Source organism: Stomoxys calcitrans, chromosome 3, assembly GCF_963082655.1.
Source record: "Stomoxys calcitrans chromosome 3, idStoCalc2.1, whole genome shotgun sequence".
Lineage (NCBI taxonomy): Eukaryota > Metazoa > Arthropoda > Insecta > Diptera > Muscidae > Stomoxys > Stomoxys calcitrans.
In genome coordinates, this window is record NC_081554.1 from 15,374,446 (window position 1) to 15,382,559 (window position 8,114).

An 8,114-nucleotide genomic window follows, 5' to 3' on the forward strand; every position below is an offset into this window, starting at 1 on the left:
GGGGTTTTAGGGTTGGGGCGGTCCCCCAGTTGTTTGGATCCAAGTTTTAATATGAAATTCGTACTCTACTCTTGAATACCTTTCGTTTGAGTCCCATATTGTCCCGAACGGTCCATTTTTATTTTTGGGTAGTACTTTTGTGCTAAGGGGGAGGGTCCGCCCCCCTTCCGATATCAAAAAATAATATAGCCTATGTTTCCTTCCAAACCAAAGTCAAATTCTTCAACATCAGCATTATTAGTGCTCATGCTCCGACGGAAGACAAGGTCGATCAGACCAAGGATATTTCTCGACGAGGGCCTAGAAAGAGAATAGGATCGCTGTCCCGCCCATGGTATTGAAATCGTTCTGGGAGATTTTAATGCCAAAGTAGGGAAAGAAAATATATTTAGCTTAACAGTCAAAACGTAAGCCTACATGAAGAAACTTACGTTGAAGGATTGAGGCTAATAGTCTTCGTCGCGACAAATTGCAGCGCAATGGCGAACCATTACCCACTCCACTCCACTTAGGTACCAAAAACCTCTCCAAAGAAACCCATGGTACGTCCAGGACTGCCAAATAGTTACTGAAGCCAAGAATGCGGCATACAGGACCACCTTACAGACAGTAGCAAAGAGCCTGATGAAAGAGAGGTATCAGGAGAAAACGAGAGAGGAAAACTACTCTTCCGCAAGAAGAGGAGGAAATGGAAAGCCGTCAGTGTGAGCACATCGAGATGATCAGGAGCCAGAATGAAGTCCGAACATTCTACCAGGGAATTAAAAATCAAACTAATGGCTTTGTACAGGCTTATCCTCCTGCAGACACAAAGGGCGAAATCTGGTTACTGATGCAGATAGTATGCTGAGGATGTGGAAATAACAATTTTCCCAGCTGCTGGTACTGATGATGGTGACCATTAGTATATCACAGAACCAATCCCTGATAATGGCATAGAATGTGTACCGCCTAGTCAGAATAAGGTTCAGGTAGTATTAGGCTAGGTTAGGTTGAAAAGAGGGTGCGGATACAAATCCGCCCCATGCCACTATGGGAATACACCTAAGCTAGTAATCGGCTTGTTGTGCGCTACAAATACTAAAAAGTTATCTCGAAAAAGAAAATTTGAGTCAGGAATTCCGTGCTTCTTACGAAATCCTCCAAAGTGCCGGTTTATATAAGCCACGAAAGCCGGGCAATGGCATAGGAAATGCTCCAACGTCTCATCTTGTTCTCCACATGCTCTACACATGCTTTCACTTTCCGCGCAGGTTTTGTATAAGTGAGCTCTTAGTGGTATGTGTCCAGTTATGATACCGAAAGCTATACTGACCCCTGCTTCCCTTCAGTAATAGCCTCGTTTTCTCACAATCTGCTCTGCGCCGCTGGCAGCAGATCCTCGCACTCGAACGAAGTTTCGTCTCAGGTATCCGATCGGATACCTTTTCCATTCCTTAAAGGTTTCTTATCGTTGCCTTGATTTTACCGCAATGGTATGACCTGCTCCTATCCTTTATCCATTCTCTCATAGCCGCATTGGCTGCCTCACACTTAATCTGTATGTCTTTTAGTCGGATATCTAGAATAGTCTCCAGTGCCCTAGTGGACGTGGTCCTCATCGGACTACCTATGCCAAGACAACATGTTCTCTGAACATAAGGCGTACCAAACTTCTGAGGCGTAATTAAGAATTGGTCTCATCACCCTCCTGTAGAGCCGGTGAACTATCCTCGGATTCAGGCCCCATCGTCTGCGGGATTACTCGTTACTCTCCTGAATGTGACACTTCCAATTCAATTTCCTGTCCAAAATCACTCTTAAGTATTTGACCTTGTCATATAACGAAATCAGTCTAATGAGGAAACGGGGTGCATCAAATTGGCCCATCTTCATCTTTCTCGTTAACAGGCCTTCTCTGGGTTAACATTGAAGCCCCCAGGACTAGACCAGTCGTATGTCATCTGCAAGACCCTTTCGGCCTTTCACTATAGCTGGTTCGGATCCTTACCACTTAGAAGTGTTATAACATATACTGCGTAGCAAACGGGTTCAAATCCTTCCTCAGTCAGCATCCGTAATAGGTCGTTTATAAATAACGACCTATTATGTGCCAAATTTGAAGACGATCGAATAAAAATTGCAATCTGTAGTTTGTATACAAATTAACATGGACAAACAGACACACGAACATAGCTAAAGCGAATCAAAAAGTAATTCTGTGTCGATCGGCTTACTTAACACTCTTCGTTCTGGGTATTACAAATAAATGCACTAAGTGATACTACCCTGTATCATAGAGTGGTGTAGGGTATAAAAATTCACCCAGAGGCGTTTTCCGAAAAAAATCGGGTTTTGATTAGGAGTGCCCAATAGATTTTTTGTTGTTGTCGTAGCAATGTGTTGTGCCCTTGGGCGGAAGCCTTTGGAAGATGAACGACTCCATCGGACTATTACGCCAAGTAGAACCGGCTGCCTTGGTACTGCTGTAATCACCCTTTCATTATATAGTTGGGGACAAAATAGTCTTTAACTGAATATACCTAAGCACAATAAATTTCTTAATTGAAAATTAAAAAAACTTCAATCACGATTAAGCTAAAAAAATTTTTCAGATTCAATTAAAAACAAGTAAAAGCGTGCTAAGTTCAGCTGCGTCGAATCTTATATACCCTCCACCATGTATCTCATTTGTCAAGTTCTTTGAATGAATAAAAAATGGAAAAGTACCTGTCATTAAAAAATACCACCTCCAAAATTTCAAGCAAATTGAATAATACTTGCGCTCTTCAGAGGCTCAAAAAGTCCAACTGGGAGATCGGTTTATATGGGAGCTATATAAGGTTATATACCAATTTTGACCATACTTGGAACAGTTATTGGAAGTCATACCAAAACGTCTTATGCAAACATACCAAAACGTCTTTCAACCATATTGGATAAGAATTGCGCCCTCTAGAAGCCCAAGAACTTCATCGGAAGATCAGTTTATATGGCGGCTATATCAGGATATGAACTGATTTCGACCATACTTAAGAAAGTTGTTGAAAGTTAAAATGAAACACTTCATGCTTAATTTCGACCAAATCGGATAAGAATTGCGCCCTCTAGAGGCTCAAGAAGCCTATTCGGGAGATCGGTTTATATGGCGGCTATATCAGGTTATGGACCGATTTGAACCATACTTAACACCGTTGTTGGAAGTTGTGACATGCAAAATTTCCGCTAAATCGGATAAGAATTGCGCCTTCTAGAGGCTCAAGAAGTCAAGACCCCAGATCGGTTTATATGACAGCTATATCAGGTAATGGACCGATTTGAACACCAGAACACCACGTGCAAAATTTCAGTCAAATCGGATGACAATTGCGCCCTCTAGAGGCTCAAGAAGTCGAGATCCCAGATCGGTTTATATGGCAGCTATATCAAAACATGGACCGATATGGCCCATATACAATCTCAACCGACCTACACCATAAGAAGTATTTGTGCACAATTTCAAGCGGCTGGAAAGCCTTCGAAAGTTAGCGTGCTTCGACAGACAGACGGTCGGACATGGCTAGATCTACATAAAATGTCATGACGATCAAGAATGTATGTACTTTATGGGGTCTGAGACGAATATTTCGAGGAGTTACAAACAGAATGACTAAATTAGTATACACCCATCCTATGGTGGAGGGTATAACAAATAAAAGTGTGCTAAGTTCAGCCGGGCCGAATCTAGGGAACCCACCACCATATATTCTGCTAAAATATGGGAGCTATATCTAGTTATAGACCGATTTGTACTTGGCACAGTTGTCCAAAGGAACACCATGTGTAAAGTTTCAGCCAAACCGGAAAAAAATTTCGGCTTCCAGGGTCTCAGGAAGTGAAATCGGGAGATCGGTTTATATGGGAGCTATATCAGGTTATAGACCCATTTTGATCGAACTTGGCTCCGTTGTTGGAAATCATAACAGAATACTATGTCACTGAATGTCAAAGGTATGGACAATTTTGTAGGAGAGAGCTAGAAATTTTAAACTTTGCACAAAAAATTCTTACTACTGTGGGCCGTTTGGACCATATCGGTCCATAACCTGATATGGTTACCATATCTGCCGATTTGACTTCTAGCTGCTCTAGGAGGTGCAATTATTATCCATTTTTAAAATTTTGAAGTTGTTGTTTTGTTATGACTTCTAACAGGCATGGAAGGTTACGCTCATACCGATTCCTAACGTATTCTAGCTTGCCTCTTGCTTATATGCATTTATTATTTAAATTTAAATCCATTCAAAGATTTTTATCATTGAAAAAATTTCGCCTTTAGCCACACCTCTACTCTCATGTTGGCATATGCCATCAAAGCTTTACATGGACTACAAGTGCACCATGCAATCTACCATTCGATCTCTGGGGCTAATAATATTTTCCAGATGAACGTAATATTTGCATACAATTTAAACTTTTGTGTGCGTTTTCCAATGGGAAAATAACTTTGTCACACAAAATGGGTAATGGGCGCAGAGCGATGGACGACTACAGATAACAAGGCTGAGATTAAACGCCACAGGACATTCAGACAAAATGCCATTTAAAAATAGCGCATTTCGATTTGAGCCATGCAGGAAACAAAAAAAAAAATACAAACAACCTTCCCCCAATGATAATGAATTTAAAACCCAACCAAACAAAGAGTTCAAATGAACTCTAGAGAGCAGAACAGAGCAGCGCAATACCAAGCTTTTTCATTTGTTTGACGGCTCTTTATTCAATTATCGCAACGGGAATGAGTAAGGGGTGACGATTTCCAAGCATTTCACAATTAATGGACTGACAAACAAACTGAGGGAAGATTTGATAAGAGCAGCGAGACAGAAAACAAATCACAGTTAAACGCTGATATCCGGAATAAGGCAGCCAAAGAGCCCAAAAACAGAGAATGGGCACGCCCTTTTAACAAAAATACCCTTCACATCTGTGCAAATGCTCTTTGCCACGTCATAGGGGATGCAAGGAATGGGACGTTGATGGTGGTGGCGATGCATGACCATTATTTAAGCTCTTCAACAACCAGTTAAAACTACTGCCTCTTGATGGTATCCCAACTAGGTCTGATGATGAAATTTTTTTCCTGGCAACAACAACAACAATGATGGTGGCTGTTGATTATGATATCCTTACAGCCGGTCGGTCGGTCGGTCGGTCGGTCGGTCCTCTTTGAATGCAAACGAGCGTGAAATATCCTTAAAATGATCCCCAGTGTCATAATCATTTTGTTGTTGGGTCTGCCAAAAACAAACCAAACCAAATGCTAATTAAAGTAAGAAGGTCCCACTCTAGACTGTTGCTTAGTAGTTTGGTTACTTGGTGGTTATTATAATGGGCCACTTTTTCCGTATGGGATTATCCCATATTAAAACGAACCAAGGAAGCAGATACTAATGACACCTTTAATGATGTGTATAAGGGTGGGTCATAGTAATTAAGACATATCTAAGGCAAACAAAAAAAATGCAAAGCATCCAAGGGTAAGCAAATGTTGCCACAGGCTTATGGGAGTAGAACATCCAGCGAGCTGCTCAAATATTTATAAATAGCATGCCTATGTCAAGCAAAGGTTGGTGGGGACTGCCCTGCACAAGGTTGTGCATAAAAAAGAAGAATCTTCCGATGCCAAGACGTACACATTGGCGGTATGCATTGACATCGAAGGGGCGTTAAAAAATGTGCGGACCGACATACTCATCCAATCCTTAGACCAGTACCCGGTGGACCTGGTCCTTAGGGACTGGATAAACCATATGCTAAGGAACATGTGGATAAATTGTGGGTCGCATGACATAAATAGAAGAGAGAAGGTGGTACAAGGCATGCCATAAGGGGGCATTTTATCGCCACTCCGAAAGGTAAACACCATAAAATACCTATTACGGATGCTGACTGAGGAGGGATCTGATCCAGGCTGCTACGCAGACGATGTTATAATACTTACAAGAAAAGCGTGCAAAGTTCGGCCGGGCCTAATCTTATATACCCTCCATCATGGATCGCATGGAAAATTTCAGGTAAATTGAGTAATAATTGTGCCCTCAAGAGGCTCAGAAAGTCAAAGTCAAAGGTTTATATGATAGATATATAAGGTTATGAACCGATTTCGATCATTGGCATAGTTGTTGGAAGTCATACCAAAATGACACAAGCAAAATTTCAACCAAATTTGATAAGAATTGCGCCCTCTAGAGGCTCAAGAAGTCTAATCGGGAGATCGGTTTGTATGGCAGCTATATCAGGATATCGACTGATTTAGACTATACTTAACACAGTTGTTGGAAGTCATAACAAAATGACATATGATAAATTTCAACCAAACTAAATAACAATTGCGCCCTCTAGAGGCTCAAGTAGTTTATTCGGGAGATTGGTTTATATGGCAGCTATATCAGGATATCGACTGATTTAGACTATACTTAACACAGTTGTTGGAAGTCATAACAAAATACGTCACTCAAAATTTCAGCCATATCGGATAAGAATTGCGCCCTCTAGAAGCTCAAGAATTCTTATTGGGAGATCGGTTTATATGGCAGCTATTATATCAGGACATGGACTCATTTAGACCATACTTGATACAACTGTTGGAAGTCATACTAAAATGACATATGCCAAATTTCAATATTTGCAATCGTTATTCAATAACAATTGCGCCCTCTAGAGGCTCAAGAAGTTTAATCGGGAGATCGGTTTATATGGCAGCTATATCAGGTTATGGACTGATTTATACCAAACTTGGCACAGTTGTTGGAAGTCATAACAAAAAACGGCACGCAAAATGTCAGCCAAATCGGATAAGAAATGCGCGCTCTCGAGAAGCTCAAGAAGTCTAATCGGGAGATCGATTTATATGGCAGCTATATGAGGATATGGACTGATTTAGACCATACTTTATACAGTTGTTGGAAGTTATACTAAAACGACATATGCCAAATTTCAATATTTGCAATTGTTATTCAATAACAATTGCGCCCTCTAGAGGCTCGAGAAGTCTAATCGGGAAATCGGTTTATATGGCAAATATATCAGGTTATGGACTGATTTAGACCAAACTTGGCACAGTTGTTGAATGTCATAACAAAAGACGGCACGCAAAATTTCAGCCAATTCGAATAAAAATTTCGCCCTCTAGAAGCTCAAGAAGTCTAATCGGGAGATCGATTTATATGGCAGCTATATCAAAACATGAACCGATTTGGCCCATTTACAACCCCAACCGACCTACACTAATAAGAAGTATTTGCGAAAAAAATCAAGCGCCTAGCCTTACTCCTTCGAATGCGTGCTTTCAACAGCATATGGCTAGATCGACTTAAAATGTCGACTTGGGTTGCCCAAAAAGTAATTGCGGAGTTTTCATATAGTCGGCGTTGACAAATTTTTTCAACGGCTTGTGACTCTGTAATTGCATTCTTTCTTCTGTCAGTTATCAGCTGTTACTTTTAGCTTGCTTTAGAAAAAAGGTGTAAAAAAGCATATTTGATTAAAGTTCATTCTAAGTTTTATTAAAAATGCATTTACTTTCTTTTTATAAATCCGCAATTACTTTTTGGGCAACCCAATATATATATATATATACTTTATGGGGTCTTAGACGAATATTTCAAGGTGTTACAAACAAGGTGGAATGAGGAAATTAGTATGCCCCCATCCTATGGTGGAGGGTATAATAAAAGGAAAGGATCCGAATCAGCAATGCAGATGGACCGAAAGCGTCTTGTAGATGGCATACGGCTGGGCGAAGGGTCTCAATGTAAACCCAGAGAGAATACTGAAATCTGTCTACTCACGAGCAAGGCGTAGGTGGGCCAATTTAACTCACCACGTTTCCTCAACAGATCGATTTCGATATTTGACAAGATCAATAACTTAGGAGTGATCTTGCACAGAAAACTGAATAGGAAATGTCGCATTCAGCAGATCGGTTCAGATTTGGATATAGCTGCTAGCTATAGACCGATCTCTCGATTTAAAGTTTTGGGCCCACAAAAGGCGCATTTATTACCCGATGTCGTCATATTTGGGACAGTGGGTTATGTTAGGCCCATAGACATCCTTCTGCAATATGGCAGAGATCGGTCCAGAATTGGATA